This window comes from Chrysemys picta, chromosome 13 (genome assembly GCF_011386835.1).
Source record: "Chrysemys picta bellii isolate R12L10 chromosome 13, ASM1138683v2, whole genome shotgun sequence".
NCBI classification, from domain to species: Eukaryota; Metazoa; Chordata; order Testudines; family Emydidae; genus Chrysemys; species Chrysemys picta.
In genome coordinates, this window is record NC_088803.1 from 19989183 (window position 1) to 20007908 (window position 18726).

At 43.8% G+C, this 18726-nt stretch overlaps 1 pseudogene; it reads left to right on the forward strand.

Annotated features, from left to right (window-relative positions):
- Positions 1-8978: 8978 nt before the first annotated feature.
- Positions 8979-9986, forward strand: LOC103306982 (olfactory receptor 6B1-like; annotated as a pseudogene).
- The last annotated feature ends 8740 nt before the right edge of the window (positions 9987-18726 follow it).

The window sequence follows — 18726 nt, forward strand, 5'->3', positions numbered from 1 at the left end:
ATTTACTAACAACCTCCTTGAATTGTGGGCACCAGAACTGGCACCGTATTCCGGCAGCGGTCGCATCAATGACAAATACAGACGGAAAATAACTTCTCTGCTCCTATTTAAATGTCCCTTATTTATGCATCCCAGGATCACATTAGCCTTTTTGGCCACAGCATCACACTGGGAGCACATGTTCCGCTGAGCTGAATTATATGTAATCATAGAAAAGTACAAAAGGTAATAAATTAATTAACTAAATAAAAAATCCCAGATCCCACTATGCTCACCAGTGGTTCAGGCCATAATTCTCCAGCCTTGAATTGTGATCTTGAACTCTGTTAGGACTATCTTGACATCTACTATCTTTCCCATAGACAGATAGCAAGCATATAGGTGAGATTTTCCAAGCTTTCTAGGAGATTTAGACAAACAATTCCCATTGGTTTTAATGGGAACAAGGTGATCAAATCCCTTAAGCAGCTTTGAAAGCCTCTGTCTAAATGAGATTGTATTTTATATTAAAGGTTAACCATGAGAGAAGAACAAACAAAAGGAAAATCACAGTGTGTGTGTCTCCTCATTAACTGTTTGTGTCGGAAGTAAGTGAAACATGGTAGCTGTGCCAAGCAGACTCCAAGCACTTTAGACCCCAATTCAGTATGATGCTTGAACATGTGTTTAATTTTAAACATGTGAGAGTTCCTATTGAGTTCCATGGCACTAAGAATATGCTTAAAAACTAGACATGTACTTAAGGTACCTTGTTGAATTGGGGCCTTAACGACTAGGTCAGGAGTGTGGTGAGGTGGATTGGGACCTGGATTCCATACAGCCATAGGACCATCAACAAAGCAAAGAGTTTATGATATTTCTGGCTCAACAGTCTGCCAGTTCTGTCCCCTTAGAAGATTCCAATACTCTCTGGCAGTAGGCAACCTCTGTTATATCCTTGGGCATTCGCCTAGCATAGACACTGGATCCATGGATCCTGTCTTAATCCAGGCCTGATTACAGAGCCATATACACCAGATCTAGTATGGGACTTTTTCCAGTCAAGGAGCAAGGGCCTTATCCTCAGCATGACAAGTGATGTGCCACATTCTCCAACTCTTTGAGTCTTAGAATCCACGTTAGTGAGGTGACCAAATCCCATTGAAATTCAGTCAGAATCAGGCACTAATTCCTGCCAGGTCTCTTGAAAATATCAGTCTAAACCAAGATCGGATGCCTTTCTGAATGACACATTCAAGTTCAACCATAATTTGCTGGGCTGGAGGCAGGAATCACTGGATGACATTCACTGCCCTGTGTTATGCCGAAGGTCAGATGATATGGGACCTTAAAATACATTATGGATTTTGCAGACTTTTATTCATTGTTTTTGATGGGTCCTGCTCACCTGGGAAAGCACTACTCGGGAAAGGATGAAAGAGTTTGCAGAAAAGGGGTCCCAATAATGGCATCAGAACTGGGTGCTAACGGTGTGATTCAACGAAGCGTTGGAGTCTTACAGGTCCTTGTTGCTCAGCTCCTTGCTTCAAAAACAAGCATTACATGGTAGCTGCCCCAGGCAGACTCTGATGCCAATGTTGCAAGGAGACCCCTAATTTGGGGTGCCTCAGTTTAACTTCAGCCAATCTGGACTTTTTTCTCCAAAAGTGCTGAGCACCAACAACCCCAGCCACAAACTGAGGGTGCTCAGCAAATACAAAACAAAACAAACCAGGTCAAAAGCTCACAAATAGGACAAAAAAAGAAGAGGCACTCAAATTTAGTGGACACTTTGATAAAAATTGGCTTTGGGGCTTGATTTGTTTCTCAGATGTTCTGAGCACCTGCCGGTCCCATTGGTTTCTTGTGGAGCTGGGTGTGATCAGCAATCCGGAAATCAGGCCCAAGGTCTCTCAAAGCCAAGGACACTTTTGAAGATGATGGCCTAAGATATTCATTGTTCTTGCTTTTCATAGATTCTTAGGGGTTATGGCCAGAAAGGATGATTAGATCATCTAGTGTGACTTCTTATGTAGCCCAGGCCAGAGATCCTTGCCCAGTTACTACTGGATTGATCCCAATAACTTGGTTTGAGTAAAGCATCTACCAGACAAGTATCCATGTGATGGAATTGGAATGGCTCTGTAATAATTTCTTCACACTGTGTTTTGACGTGGTCGTTGGGCTGTTTACTGTACAGATATGCTGTTTTAGCTTAATTAAGGGACAGTAAGGGTAATCAATCAGGAAAGGAAAAAGAACGGCTCCCGAAAAGCCACTTCTCAGCAAACACCTGAGATCTGATATTGACAATGCCAGAATAGGTAAAGGCTTGGGAACCAGAGAATTAAACAGATATTGACAATGCCAGAATAGGTAAAGGCTTGGGAACCAGAGAATGCTGGCAGAAATATAAAGCAAGTTGTCTGGGGGAACCAGGGAAAGGAAGCAGAGAGACAGGCTCCCGCTACGGTGTCTGAAGAAGCAAGGCCATTAGTTAAACTAGATTATGTGTTGTTTTAAAATTCATATTTTTCCTTCTAAATGCCTTGTGCCTAGTTTTAAAAGAAACCAAACTTTGGTTTCAGAAGGCTGTCTGAACATTCTATTCGCCACTGGTCACAGTGGCAAGTTGATACACAGTAAAGCTTCACATAACATGAATTTCCGGGGCAGTTTGTATTTAGAATCCACCCTCATTTCCTGCTGACTTCACAAGCAGCGCTGAGCTCCGAGTTAATTCATTTTCATTAATGTGGGCCTAATCCTGAATTATGTGGGCTTGATTCTGCCATCCTTACTCACCGAAGTAACTAGCACTCACTCAAGTGACCACATCGGCTTTGAGATGGCAAATTGTCTGAGTAACTGATACTTATATGAGCGAGGGCTTCAGGAGGAGGCCACATTTGCAACAAAACTCTGTGGAAGATCTGATGGACTTAAGAAAAGCCTTTAGACTCAATTCATCAACCTTTATTCACTCAAGCAATGATTAATCTTTGTGGATGCAGGAAGGAGAACTCTGGGACTAATTACTACAGCAAGGATTGCTCACAAGGGCATTGAAAGATTGGTTGTTATTTTAAGCTTCATGGATCCTCACCTACTGAGGTTGGCGTTCGAGGCAGGCAATGCCCTGGGTATTCTGTAGTAGTTTTCTGACTTCTGTGAGATCACTCATACGGGTTTGTATCCCTAGATATGTTCTTTGGTTCATACTTTCAGAAGCCTGATGAGCTACCAAAGAAGTGACCCTTTGTTCTCAAGACAGGTGGGACACTCTTTTGATTTTATTAGAGAACTGAGGCTGGTCTACACATAAAACTTAGGTTGACCTAGCTACGTTACTCAGGTATGTGAAAAATTCACATCGCTGCAAGACATAGGTAAGCTGACCTAATCCCCAGTATAGACATTGCTACGACAATGGGAGAATTCTTCCATCAACCCCTTGAGGGGTAGAATTACCTAAAGTGATAGAAATACCCCTTCCATCACTGCAGCAAATATCCACATTGCAGTGTTACAGTGGCACAGCTGCGGTGCTGTAGCATCTGTAGAGTAGACAAGCCTTGGTACATGATGATATTGTTTGTTTTTACAAAGATCTTATTGACTCAGCTAATCATGACAAAGCAGGATGCTATAGGAGAGAATAACACGCAATGGGTGTAGATGGGCTGGCTGGGAACAGAATGCACAGAATTAGGCTATCGTGGTTGCATGTTCAATAAGCATCTTGTTCTTTCTTTCTTTCTTTCTTTCTTTCTTTCTTTCTTTCTTTCTTTCTTTCTTTCTTTTGGATTAATTAGCACCCCTGTGCGACTGGGGTGGCAGTAAGGAGGGACTGGGGATTCAGGTCCTTTGTTTCACCATTCAGAGGGATGTTTCCCCACAGTCATAGAATCATAGAAAAGTAGGACTAGAAGGGACATCGACAGGGCTTCTAGTCCAGTGCCCTGCACAGAGGCAGTACTAAGTATTATCTACACCATCCCTGACAGGTGTTTGTCTAACCTACTCTTAAAAATCTCCAGTGGGAGAATCTCCCTAGGGAATTTGTTCCAGTTCTTAACCACCCTGACAGTTAGGAAGTTTTTCCTAATTTCTAACCTACATTTCCCTTGAATAATTTAAGTCCATTGCTTCTTGTGCTGTCCTCAGTAGTTAACAAGAACAATTTATCACCCTTTTCTCTATAACGCATTTTACATACTTGAAGACTGTTACATATCCCCCTTCAGTCTCCTCTTCTCAAGACTAAGTAAACTGAATTTTGTCAATCTTTCCTCGTAGATCATGTTTTCTAGACCTTTAATCGTGTTTGTTGCTCTCCTCTGGATTTTCTCCAGTTTGTCTACATCTTTCCTGAAGTGTGGTGACCAGAACTGGACATAGTACTCCAACTGAGGCCATATCAGTGCTGAATAGACTGGAAAAATTACTTCTGTCTTGCTTATGTAACCCTTCTGCCCATCTAAGTTGGCAGCAACAAGGGCCGGGTTCTGTATCTAGGGGTTCCGTTTCAATAACGCAATGCAAAACCGGCTCGAGCCCCCACCCAGTGACCTGAGACAATTACATACCACCCCCTGGGCACCTCTAAGAGGCAATACTTCCCCTCTCGCAAGCACGGAGTCTGAGTGTAACAGAAAATGTTTAATAACATGAGGTAAACAACATCAGCATTAAATGGAAAAAACACCACAACTAGAGTTTTTAGACCAAACCATGAGCGAAGACCCACCCCAGCAAATTGGGCCGTGTCCTCTCCCGTTGGTTCTTGAAACCAGCGACCCAAGAATCACCAAAGTCCCAAAAGTCCGACAACCCCCCAAAGTCTCTGTCCATGATCAGTGCAGCCCCAGAGTTCAAAGGGGGGGGGGGGGGTGAGCAGGGTGTTAAGGGGCACCTTACGTGATCCGAGGCCAACCGGCTGCTTCTCCGTGGGGTTCCACTGCAGCCTTCACCACGAACTGCTCCACTCCACCCGCAGTCCCACGAACTGCTCTGGCAGCTGCTCCGCTCCGCTCCGCTCACCGACATGTGAGCCGCGCTGCTCCGCTCCGCTCACCGACCTGTGAGCCGCTCCGCTCCGCTCCGCTCCAGCCGTCCCTTGGGCCGCTCCCACAAGGCTCTGCTCTGCTAGCTGCTCCTCCAGCCGCTCCGCTCACCGACCTGCTAAGCTAAGTTAGCTTAGCAATATAGCTTCAGGCTCCCCCACTAGTTAACACAGCCTCAGTGATCTCAGCTCTTAAATAGCTTTAGCTCTTTTGTGATTTCAGCTCTTAGTGATTTCAGCTAGTAGTAGGGGAGCCCCAGTGCTGGTGCACTATTGGCCCAAAGTGAACTCAGCTCAGCAGTCTGTAACTAGACTCCTAAGGGAATCAAAGTTAGCTCTGACATTCAACAGTGGAGAGAGGAGGTAGTACAATTGGTGTTTCAACCCCCTCGGGGAGGGGGCCACACCATCAGGTACAAATACCTGTCCCCATCCTCTCTCAATTCACTGGGTTTTGTAACCCATGCCCCTTGACAAACAAATGCTACTTAGGTAATGGTGAATGACTCACTCAGTCCTTCTGTCATACAACAGTTCCACTGGCCTTGATTCACAGAATCAGGGTAACAAAACTTTATTCTTCCTGCCCCAATAACAGAGAAACTGGGGATCCCACACCAGCCAAAGTAACCACTTTGAGTTGCTGTGGTTTCATGCCAGGCGAGTGGGTGTGCCTATGCAAACAAGATCAGCCCCTGGAGTTCTTTTCCACCCTCGCCATAATTCACCACCAGATGTCAGGGTAGAGCTCATCCTGACTCTGCTTACACTTACAACACTCCTGCTAATACATCCCAAAATGATGTTTGCTTTTTTTGCAACAATATTACATTTTTGATTCATATTTAGTTTGTGATCCACTGTGTCCCCCAGATCCTTTTCTGCAATACTGCTTCTTGGGCAGTTGTTACCCATTTTGTATTTGTGCAATTAATTATTCCTTCCTAAGTATAGAACTTTTCATTTGTTCTTATTGAATTTCAACCTGTTTACTTGAGACCATTTCTCCAGTTTGTCCAGATCATTTTGAATTGTAATCCTGTCCTACAAAGTGCTTGCAACCCATCCCAGCTTGGTATCATCTGTAAACATTATAAGTATACTTTCTATTGCATTATCCACATCATTTATGAAGATATTCAATAGAATTGGACCCAAGGGAGATCCCTGAAGGACATGCCCGTCTAGCTCGATTGTGAACCATTAATAACTACTCTCTGAGTATGGTTTTCCAGCCAGTTGTGCACCGTCTAATAGTATATTTGTCTAATTCAGTGGTTTTCAACCTGTGGTCCACTGACCCCTGGGGGTCTGCAGTCTATGTCTAAAATTTCCAAAGGGGTCAGCACCTCCATTTGAAAACTTTTTTGGGTCTGCAAATGAAAAAAGGTTGGAAACTACTCATCTAGGCTGTATTTCCAAGGTGCAAGGCAGTGCCCTGGACCATTCCTCAAGATTCTTCCTGGTTTGTTCCAGAAAAATAATAATATGCAGAATACTATGGGCTTGAATCTTCCCTGCCTTGAGTCTGCATATGGGATGATTTAGTTGGGGTTGGTCCTGCTTTGAGCAGGGGGTTGGACTAGATGACCTCCTGGTATCTTCCAACCCTCATATTCTATGATTCTATGTGCCCCTGAGCAAAATGGGTGTGAAAAGTGTCTCGCACCCCTTGGCACTCGCTTTGCAGAAGGGTAAATGGCCGCACAAAGCACAAGTAGTGCTGCTCCCAACATTATTTGAGTACATGGGGAAATTTCAAGTTTTTGCTGAAAACTGAAAGATGTGGGGTAAAAATGTGATTTGCAGTTTGTTCCTGAAATCCCCCTTTTTTGTCTATGGGCTGGGATCCGCAGCTGGACTCCATCTCCCACAATACACCACAGTCTCCTTTTTAGGAGAGGGGAAGCTTGGCATCATGGAGGCCCTGCCCCATTGAGGATGATAGTTGTGTGAGGAACAAAGGACAAGTTTTAAATCATGGAACTATCCCATACCTATCAACACTTGCAAAAACATGCCCGTCCACATGGAAAACAACATCCCCGACCTATAAGGCTAGCACTGTGATACCCTGGGAGGGAAATACAACCAAAGTAGTCCCCATGAGCCCGACAGGAGTGCAGGAAAAGGGAGGGATTCTATGGCAACCCTTGGGGGATCAGTGGGTAGGATGGAATGGTATAAATTGCACCATAATTGAATAAAACAACTGTGTATTCAGGGGGGATATATGGATTTGGCCCACTCCAATGGTGTCAGAGAAACAAAATGAGTGGCCTTTTGCAAATGGGGGACACTTAAATGTGATGTATATGGGACATGGAGTGTTCTCCTGGATCCCAAAAGAAAAGAAAAGAAAAGAAAAGAAAAGAAAAGAAAAGAAAAGAAAAGAATGCTAGGAGAATGTGAAGTAAATAGAGTAGAGACTGAACAACAATAATCTTGCTTCTGGGCACGTTTTTAGTTTAAACAGGCTGAATAAGCAAGCAAGAGAATGTAAGTGAAAGCACAAGGCTGCACCCTCCCTCCCCAAAGCTGGTGTAGCAGGGGCTCAGGAGAAATATTCAAGTGACAGACCAGACGACTGAGACCTTTCCTGTATCCATCCAAATGCAGAGTGTAGACACTAGCGGAGACTTGGCTGGGAGTATGGCTGAGGAAGAATTGAAGAAGAATCTCAAGCGTCAACCCATTGATTTCAGTGTGAATATGGCCCAAGTAACAATATTGCCCAGTAAGGCTGGGATTTTCTAAGGGGACTAAGGGAATTAGGATCCTGATTGTCAATGGGACTTCAGCACCTAACTCCCATAGGCTCCTTTGAAAATCCTAGCCTAAGTGAGCAATAAGTAAATAACAACTAGTAAGAAAGTAGATAATGCATAAGGACCCCAACGCTCCCCCTCTCTCAGTCTCTTCACCTCAAGGTTTGTCCACACTGCATGTTTCTTTTGGTGGCGTGTGGGATATATACGCAGGCAGCCCCTAGCACAGGTGTAAATAGCAATGTAGTTGGTGAGGCATGGCTTAGGTAGGGTTGCCAGTCGTCCAGAATTGGCCTGGAGTCTCCAGGAATTAAAGCTTAATCTTTAATTAAAGATTATGTCATGTGATGAAATCTCCAGAAATACAGCCAACCAAAATTGGCAACCCTAGGCTTGGGTAAGAAAAGAAACATTTGAAACCTGTCTGTATGTGTCCCAGAACAGATCCTACACAGCTTTCTACTCACCCTAGCAGTGCTGTCTACATGGCTATTGTCAGTTGTGTAGTGTCCTGCTGCCTACCCCCAGTACTGGAGCCTTTCCCTGCCCCAGGGAAAGACTCCAGAAGTGGGGAACGGCTCAGCCAAGGGTGATGTAGCCAGGAAAGGCTCCAGCAGCTCTCCACTACTGAAGTGTTTCCCCTGCCATTGTCTTTCACTGAGCCATGCATCTACACACCCCAGCGTGGACACAGCTTGCATTGCACTGCAGCATGTAGCTACACATACCCTACCTGCTGTCGCCAGTGATGTGTAGTGTAGACATAGCCTCAGTTTCACTCCACACCTGGCCCCTTTAACATCTTTTCGACTGCTCTGTCCTGCTCATCCCTCCTTCCCTTCAGTTCCACCTCTCCCTTCCTTTTAGCTGATCTTCCCCCTAACTAACCCTAACATAATACGTGAATGAACATTAAGCAAGGACATAAAATATGGATGAGTAAACATGAAGTTAGAAATAAATGAATGAATGAACGAACACTGAGTAGCCATAGAGTAAGGGTCTCTGGATGTAGGTGAATAAGTAATATTTTAAGTAGGATTGGGGGGGGGCTTGAGGGGGAAGGTTGAATTTTTTTCCCACATACTCCCATATTCCTACTTAAAGCTCCATTCAGTCAATGTTCCCAATTAATGTCTTGGCAGTGAGGAAAGCAGACTGTGGAGATGAGAAAGGGAAACCACTCCTCACACAATGAGTTCATCATCTTGGGCTTCCAGGGCTCCCGGAGCACAAGGGGCTGCTCTTTGTGCTGTTTGTAACCATCTACATGCTGACCATCATGGAAAACCTGGTCCTGATTGTCACCATCAAGTTGAACTACCAGCTTCACACCCCCATGTATTTCTTCCCGGGCAACCTCTCCCTCTTGGAAATCTTCTATGTCTCAGTGACTGTTCCCAAACTGCTCTCCAACTTCCTGTTGGGGGAAAAGGCCATCTCTCTGGGGAGATGCATAGCTCAGCTGTATTTCTTCTAGTCCCTAGCTTCCTCTGAGTGTTTTCTCCTGGTGGCAATGGCCTATGACTGCTATTTAGCCATCTGCAATCCGCTGCGCTTACCCAGCCCTTATGAATCACAAAGCCTGTGCTGTGCTGAGCCTGGGCTCCTGGATGAGTGGCTTCCTGGCTTCCTTCCCATCCATTGTGATGCTCTCCAGGCTACAGTTCTGCAGAGCTAACACCATCCAGCACTTCTTCTGTGACCTCCTGCCTCTCCTGAAGCTGTTGTGCACAGACACCTCCACCATCGAGATGCTGGACTTTGTGGCAGCGCTGTCTGTCCTTGTGACATCCTTGCTAGTGACAGGAACCTCCTACATCTGCATCTTCTCCACTGTGGCCAGGATCCCATCTGTGGTTGGGAAGCATAAAGCTTTCTCCACCTGTGCCTCCCACCTGGTGGTGGTCTCCATGTTCTATGCCACCACCCTCTTCATGTACGCCCAGCCCAGGGCTGTCGGCACCTTCGACCTCAACAAGCTGGTGTCTGTGCTGTACGCGGTGGTGGCCCTGTTCTTGAATCCCATCATCTACAGCCTGAGGAACAGGGAAGTGAGGGAGACCCTGGGCAGAGCGCTAGGCAGCAAAGCCAACTCCTCGGTCTTCATTGTTAGAGACAAGTGGGGATACAGTCAAAGAGTCACAGAGTTTAAGACCAGAAGGAATCACTAGGCTATATAATCTGACCTCCTGTATATCACAGGTGACCAACACCACCCAGCCCCTACACACTAAACCCCAAAACTGAAATTAGACCAAAGTATTACAGCCCACAGGAGACTCAACTATGGGGGAAGAGGAGGGACTGAGGTGCAACAATGCCCAACGCACTTGCAATGGCAGGGAATTGATTCAATGAGAGATACCCAGATGGGAAGGTGAAACCTTACTGAACTGATCCCAATTTATAATACTATTGGGCCATACCGTGTTCCTTACAGTAGAGTGACTAACTCCTATGCTAATGGATAAAGTCAAAGTACTTTTTAAGTCCTTGAAGGCGGGGATGTTGCATAGGATGCTAATGGAATTAGGTGCCAAAATCCCATTGTACTGTATTCTAGTAGGAGTTGGATGGCTAACTCCTTTGGTCACCTGGCCCAAGGCAGTTAGGTGCCCAATTACCATTGATTTTCAAAGGAATTTGAACTCCTAAATCATCACTGAACAGGTGTGTTTCCAGTGGGTCCCGCAGGGACCGGTTCTTGGCCCTTACACTAGTTCACATTTTTATTAATGACCCAGGAGAAAACATAAAATCATCACTGATAAAGTTTGAGGATGACACAAAAATTGAGGGAGTGGTAAATAATGAAGAGGACAGTTCACTGATACAGAGCCATCTGGATCACTTGGTGAACTGGGTGCAAGCAAACAATATGGGTTTTAATACAGCTAAATGTAAATGAATACATCTAGGAACAAAGAATTAGGCATACACTGGGAAGCAGTGATTCTTCCCTGGTAGCAGAGAAAAGTCTAACATGATCCAAAGGCTGGAAATTGAAGTGAGACAAACTCAGAATGGAAATAAGGTGTACATTTTTAACAGTGAGGGCAATTAACCATTGGAATAACTTACCAAGGTTTGTGGTGGATTCTCCATCACTGACAATTTTAAAATCAGGAGTGGATGTTCTTCTAAAAGATCTAGTCTAGGAATTATTTGGGGGAAGTTCTCTGGCCTGTGTTGTACAGGAGGTCAGACTGGATGATCAGAGTAGTCCCTTCTGGCCTTGGAATCTATGAACTCCCTTCAAGTCTTTTCACAATCCCAGCCAAAATAGGTTCTAATTGGTGATCAGGTCCTGTGCTGTAGAGGGGTGAATTTCACCTATAGAGTGACGGAACACAATTCTGACCTAAAAATCTCATATTTGATTTGTGTTAAATTATAGCTGTGAAACAGGGAAGAGGGGAGTAATCAGAAATCCAGGAGGGCTGGAAGCTGACACCAGGAAGAAATGGGCCAAAGGATGTTGGGTGTCCATCACAGATTTAGAATGGAAGATTGGTGTTTTCATTTGGACTTTGATTGTGCCCAAAGGGGTGGGGCAGAAGGTTTAGCTAGAGAGCTGAATCACCTCAGCAACAGAGCTGTGCTGAAGGCCAAGAGAGTAATTGAACACCCAGGAGGGAAACTGAGGCAGATTGACTGCAGTGCCACACCATGAAAGGGTGTACTCCAGAACTGCAGCCTGCCACAGGTCTCATTGAAAATCCCAGTCCTGATGTCTACTCCATTCTTTGGAGTTCAGAATAAAAGCTTCTTCATATCAGCTACAAAAGAAACAGAGACTCAGGTAATTATGTCCGGTCTTGTGAGGTGTGCCAATGAGTGGGAAAGCCCCAAGACCAGGTCAAAGCCCCTCTCCAGCCACTACCCATAATTGAGGTCCCATTTCAGCGAGTAGCTGTGGCTATTCTGGGTCCTTTCCCAAAGAAGACACCCAGAGGAAAGCAGTACATACTTACTTTCATGGATTTTGCTACCCGATGGCCGGAAGCAGTAGCTCTAAGCGACACCAGGGCTAAAAGTGTGTGCCAGGCATTAGCAGACATTTTTGCCAGGGTAGGTTGGCCCTCCGACATCCTTACAGATTCGGGAACTAATTTCCTGGCAGGGACCATGAAAAACTTGTGGGCAGCTCATGGGGTGAATCACTTGGTTGCCACCCCTTACCACCATCAAACCAATGGCCTGGTGGAGAGGTTTAATGGAACTTTGAGGGCCATGATACATACATTCGTAAATGAACACTCCAATGATTGGGACCTAGTGTTGCAGCAATTGCTTTTTGCCTACAGGGCTGTACCACATCCCAGTTTAGGGTTTTCACCATTTGAACTTGTGTATGGCCGCGAGGTTAACGGGCCATTGCAGTTGATGAAGCAGCAGTGGGAGGGGTTTATGCCTTCTCAAGGAACTAACATTCTAGACTTTGTAAGCAACCTCCAAATCACCCTCCGACACTCTTTAGCCCTTTCTAAAGAAAACCTAAAGGATGCTCAGGAAGAGCAAAAGGCCTCGTATGATAAACATTCCAAAGAACAGTCTTTCAAAGTAGGAGACCAAGTCATGGTCTTAAAGGCGCTCCAGGCCCCTAAACTGGAAGCGTCGTGAGAAGGACCATTCACGGTCCAGGAGTGCCTAGGAGCTGTTAACTATCTCATAGCATCCCCCACCTCCAAAATAAAGCCTAAGGTATACCATGTTAATTCTCTTAAGCCCTTTTATTCCAGAGAATTAAAGGTTTCCCAGTTTACAGCCCAGGGAACAGATGACGCGGAGTGGCCTGAAGGTGTCTACTATGAAGGAAAAAGTGATGGTGGCATGGAAGAGGTGAACCTCTCCACGACCCTTGGGCATCTGCAGCGACAGCAGATCAAGGGCTGATGCACTCTCCCGTGAAAGTTTCCCAGAATTAACTGGACATCATTCTTGAAATGTGAAAAATCTTGTCGTTTTTACCTAAGTAGTAGTATATGTAAAGTTGAATGTGTTTTATTAATCTGTTTATTCTAAAGTTTAGAAAGAACTCACAGCCAGTGCGGTCCAACACTGTCTGAGATTTGGGGGGCGTGTCATAAACAAATAGTTAAGGGTTAATGCCTCTTTTACCTGTAAAGGGTTAAGAAGTTCACCTAGCCTAGCTGACACCTGACCAGAGGAACCAATGGGAGGACAAGATTGTTCAAAAGGAAGGAGGGAAGTTCCCTTTGTCTGGGAGAGTTTCACTTTGGACCGGAGTGGGAAAGCTCCAGAATTCAGAAGCAATGAATTATTATTAGTGAAGGAAATAAATAGGTTTATGTTTATTTCTTTGTAACCTGTCTTGTGCAATTAGAGGAATCATCAAATTGAGTATTTGGGTATTCTTTCTGGAACTAAGTTTTTGCCCAGGGGAACATCCTCTGTGTTTGGAATCTGTTGTCTGTGAGAGTAGCTGGTATGCTAATCTCTCCCAGAGGGTCTTCTTTTACTTTTCTTTTCTTTAATTAAAAGCCTTTTTTATACCTGATTGATTTTTCCTTGTTTTAAGATCCAAGGGGGTTGGATCTGGATCCACCAGGAGTTGGTGGGAGAAAGGAGGTGGGATGGTTAATTTCTCCTTGTTTTAAGATCCAAGGGGTTTGGATCTGTGTTCACCAGGAAATTGGTGAAGTCTCTCAAGGCTACCCAGGGAAGGGAATTAGTGCTTGAGAGTGGTGGCAGCCAGACCAGATCTAAGCTGTTAATTGAGCTTAGAGCGTCTCATGCAGGTCCCCCACATCTGTACCCTAAAGTTCAGAGTGGGGAAGGACCCTTGACAGGCAGCTACACTGTATAATGGACATAGGGGTAGCAGAGGCTGAGGGGCGGGGAAGGGGTGGTTATACTGTATAATCCGCACTAGGGGCAGTAGAAGTTTGGGGGCAGTGAAGGGGCCCATTATACTTGATAATGGGCACTAGGGACAGCAGAGGCTGAGGGATGAGGAAGTGAATAATTTATTCTGGTTTCCACCTGCTCAAGTTCTAGTGCTCTACGTTGAAAATGTGTGAATTGGGCCTGCTTGACATAAATCAGAAGGAATTCCATTAAGCCCCACACATATGTTTACACTTTAGTGTCTTATAAATTAATTTGAATGGAAAATTAAATCACAAGATTACATATTTGAATTCATGGGAATGACTGAGTGGAGAAATGAATAACCTCCCCTATTTCAGTGGAAGGACAGGTGCAGTGAGGCTTGAAAGCTGGGGAATTATTGTTTTATGTAGTGGTGTATGTGCAAGGCCCTTTGTGTGAAGTTTTTTATTTTGTTAAAAATTTCCTGGGAATTTATCATTGCTAATTACAAACTTAAAAAAGGGTGAAAATCAATGCAAAAAAAAAATCTGTGTCTGTTAAATATTGAGGTTAATATTGGGGAACAGGAGGACAGAATAAAACAACAACAACAAATAGTGAAGTAAGCGTATTGAAAGTAAAAACAGTTTAATGCTGCAGTTTATTTCATGAACTGTACTTTAACAGTACTTACACATATGCACATGCATGTTTGTTTTTTGTGTGTGTGTCTTCCACTGCATTGCCTTACTTTAACATTATAAGTGTAAATGTGAAGCTAATATATTATTTCCATAAACACATCTACCTAAAGTAATGTAGCAGAGTTTCTAACACAATCAGTATTTTCATGAACTTGAGAACTTAAAAATTCAGGTCCAAATTGGTTAAAAAAAATGCTTTTGTAAAAATCTGGGAAATTTTTCAGTAAAAATTGGTGTGTGTTACACTGCTACTGTGTGTGTATGCGCACGCATATTGTGTGTGCACACTTTGTTTGAACCTCCTTTCATAGAATACACTGGTCTACAATTTTTGAGAAGTCGTCTGCTTCAGAGATAAAATGTGCTATTTATTATGTATTTTGATGTGCTGAATTCAAATACGGCAATTAAAACAACTGATTGGCTACTGTTTCTAAGATATTTAAGTTTTTACATTTTATGACTATGTATATTGTGTAGATAGTAGAGTTTTAATCATAAATTGTAAACCTAGGTCTTTTCATGTGTTTATGGTTTCTTTACATGATAATATTTCACCTGTCCTGTTTATGTAACACTTTAAAAATCAACAAAAGGGTTATATAAATAAAATTTATTATGAAACAAAAGGCAAAAAACTATTATGTACATAGTTTAGTCCTATTCGGTGTCTACTTGCCGCTTCTTGGCTTGTCTCTTGTATTCATTAAATGGAGCATCTCTTGTCACTGTCCAGCAATAGTCTACAAGCATTGATGGGCTCCATTTGCCCTGATAGCGTTTCTCCATTGTTGCAATGTCCTGGTGAAATCACTCACCATGCTCGTCACTCACTGCTCCGCAGTTTAACTGGAAGGCTTTCCATGCCGTCTTTTCCTTGCCACGCAGTGCATGGTCAAATGCATCATCTCGAAGAAGTTCACGAATCTGAGGACCAACAAAGACACCTTCCTTTCTCTTAGCTTCACTTAGCCTTGGAAATTTTCCACGGAGGTACTTGAAAGCTGCTTGTGTTTTGTCAATAGCCTTGACAAAGTTCTTCATCAGACCCAGCTTGATGTGTAAGGGTGGTAACAAAATCTTCCTTGATTCAACAAGTGGTGGATGCTGAACACTTTTCCTCCCAGGCTCCAATGACTGTCGAAGTGGCCCATCTTTCTTGATGTAGTGGGAATCTCTTGCACGACTACCTCATTCGCAGAGGAATCAGCAGTACTTTGTGTATCCAGTCTGCAGACCAAGCAAGAGAGCAACAACCCTCAAATCGCCACAAAGCTGCCACTGATGTTGGTCATAGTTTATGCACCTCAAAAGTTGTTTCATGTTGTCATAGGTTTCCTTCATATGGACTGCATGACCAACTGGAATTGATGGCAAAACATTGCCATTATGCAGTAAAACAGCTTTAAGACTTGTCTTCGATGAATCAATGAACAGTCTCCACCCATCTGGATCGTGAACGATGTTGAGGGCTGCCATCACACCATCGATGTTGTTGCAGGCTACAAGATCACCTTCCATGAAGAAGAATGGGACAAGATCCTTTTGACGGTCATAGAACATGGAAATCCTAACATCACCTGCCAGGAGATTCCGCTGCTGTAGTCCGGAGCCCAACAGCTCTGCCTTACTCTTGGGTAGTTCCAAATCCCTGACAAGGTCATTCAGTGCACCTTGTGTTATGAGGTGTGGTTCAGAGGAGGAGGATGGGATAAAATGTGGGTCCTGTGGCATTGATGGTTCAGGACCAGAAGTTTCATCCTCTTCCGTTTCCTCGTCTGACTCAAGTGAGAATGATTCTGTTGCATCAGGAACCGGCAGTCCTTCTCCGTTGGGTACTGGGCGTATAGCTGATGGAATGTTTGGATAATGCACAGTCCACTTTTTCTTCTTTGACACACTTTTCCCAACTGGAGGCACCATGCAGAAGTAACAATTCCTGGTATGATCTGTTTGCTCTCTCCAAATCATTGGCACTGCAAAAGGCATAGATTTCCTTTTCCTGTTCAACCACTGGCGAAGATTTGTTGCACAAGTGTTGCAGCATATGTGTGGGGCCCACCTCTTGTCCTGATCTCCAATTTTGCAGCCAAAATAAAGGTGATAGGCTTTCTTAACCATAGTGGTTATACTGTGCTTTTGTGATTCAAAAGTCACTTCACCACAAACATAGCAGAAATTATCTGCACTGTTCACACAAATACGAGGCATCTCTGCTCACTTTGGCTAAACAGAAATGTGTCCCTTTGCAAAATCAAACACTGACAAATAAGAGAGCATGACACTGTATGATTTCTAGAGCTCATATAGGGCAATTTGTTCAGCAGAGTGATGTAAGCTTCATTATAATTGCATCATCCATGACTTCTAGGAATAACATGATGCAATTCATATCATGTATGACTCAATACCAGCTTCAGATTGCATCATTCATTGTTTTGCCTAAAAAGCAAGTACTGTCCAAAGCCAGTCATAGATTTATTCATAGATCCAGTCAAAGATGTATTTTAGTCATTTCTGGTTTAAATTGAGATCCCTTCCCTTTATAACTCACTTATCCTCCACCATTCCCAAGTCAAGGGTCGTATATACTGACCCAATAGCATATCTTGAAAACTAGAGCCAATCAACAATTTTAAGCATAAATACATAATAAATAGCACATTTTATCTCTGAAGCAGACGATTTCTCAAAAATTGTAGACCAGTGTAATATACACACTGAGGAACAAGGACATGAAAGATGCACTGAGAAAAACGTTCCTGAGGAGCAAGGGTTAAGTTTCAAGAGTACATAATCCTACCTTCCTACCTCTTTTCTCATTGTCCCGTGTCTCTTCATTCCATTACAAACTCCCATGGCCCTAGACCTCTTCTCCTCTAGCATGCCTCCTTGCACCACTGTAACAGAGATTGAGCAATACATGATAGACCTTTTCAAACCTAACCAGTAATTTTCAGTGCCTTAATTTCTGGGTGTTCTGGCTGAGACCCATTAAAGGGTCCTGGTTTTCAGAGGGTGGCCATTAAGAACTTTCTGAAAACATGCCCAAAAGAACAAGGCACCTGAAACCAGATTGAGAATATAGGCTCTAGTATACTTGTCAAGGCTACTTCCCTGCTCTGAACTTTAGGGTACAGATGTGGGGGCCTGCATGAAAACTTCTAAGCTTAACTACCAGCTTAGATCTGGTCCGCTGCCACCACTCCCAATGTGCTAATTCCCTTCCCTGGGTAGCCTTGAGAGACTCTTCACCAATTCCCTGGTGAATACAGATCCAAACCCCTTGGATCTTAAAACAAGGAGAAATTAACCACTCCCCCTCCTTTCTCCCACCAACTCCTGGTGGATCAAGATCCAACCCCCTTGGATCTAAAAACAAGGAAAAATCAATCAGGTTCTTAAAAAGAAGGCTTTTAATTAAAGAAAAAGGTAAAAATCATCTCTGTAAAATCAGGATGGGAAATAACTTTACATGGTAATCAAACTTAAAGAGCCCAGAGGACCCCCCTCTAGCCTTAGGTTCAAAGTTACAGCAAACAGAGGTAAACACTCTAGCAAAAAGTACATTTACAAGTTGAGAAAACAAAGATAAACTAACACGCCTTGCCTGGCTGTTTACTTACAGGTTTGAAATATGAGAGACTTTTTCAGAAAGATTTGGAGAGCCTGGATTGATGTCGGGTCCCTCTTAGTCCCAAGAGCGAACAACCCCCAAAACAAAGATCACAAACAAAAGCCTTCTCCCCACCAAGATTTAAAAGTATCTTGTCCCCTTATTTGTCCTTTGGGTCAGGTGTCAGCCAGGTTACCTGAGCTTCTTAACCCTTTACAGGTAAAAGGATTTTGGAGTCTCTGGCCAGGAGGGATTTTATAGTATCGTACACAGGAGGGCTGTTACCCATCCCTTTATAGTTATGACACGCCCCCCAAATCACAGATAGAGTTGGACAGCTGGTTCCACACTGGCTGTGATTTCTTCCTGGAGCTATAGGAGAAACCAGAGTTAATAAGACACATGCACCTTTAGACATACTACTGATTATATAAAAACTAACAATATGTCCCACATTCCAAGAACAATTTTTAACCAGTTGATTCTGGGAAACTTTCCCGGGAGAGTGCATCAGCCACTTTGTTAGAAGCTCCTGAAATGTGTTGTATTTCAAAATCAAAATCTTGGAGAGCTAAACTCCACCGAAGAAGTTTTTTTTTATTCCCCTTGGTGGTATGAAGCCACTGTAGCACAGCATGGTGTGTTTCTAGATGGAAACACTGTCCCCAAACGTATGGGCATAGCTTTTCCAGCGTGTACACAATGGCGTAGCATTCCTTTTCACTGCTTTCCCTCTCAGACAGTTTCTTGCTGACA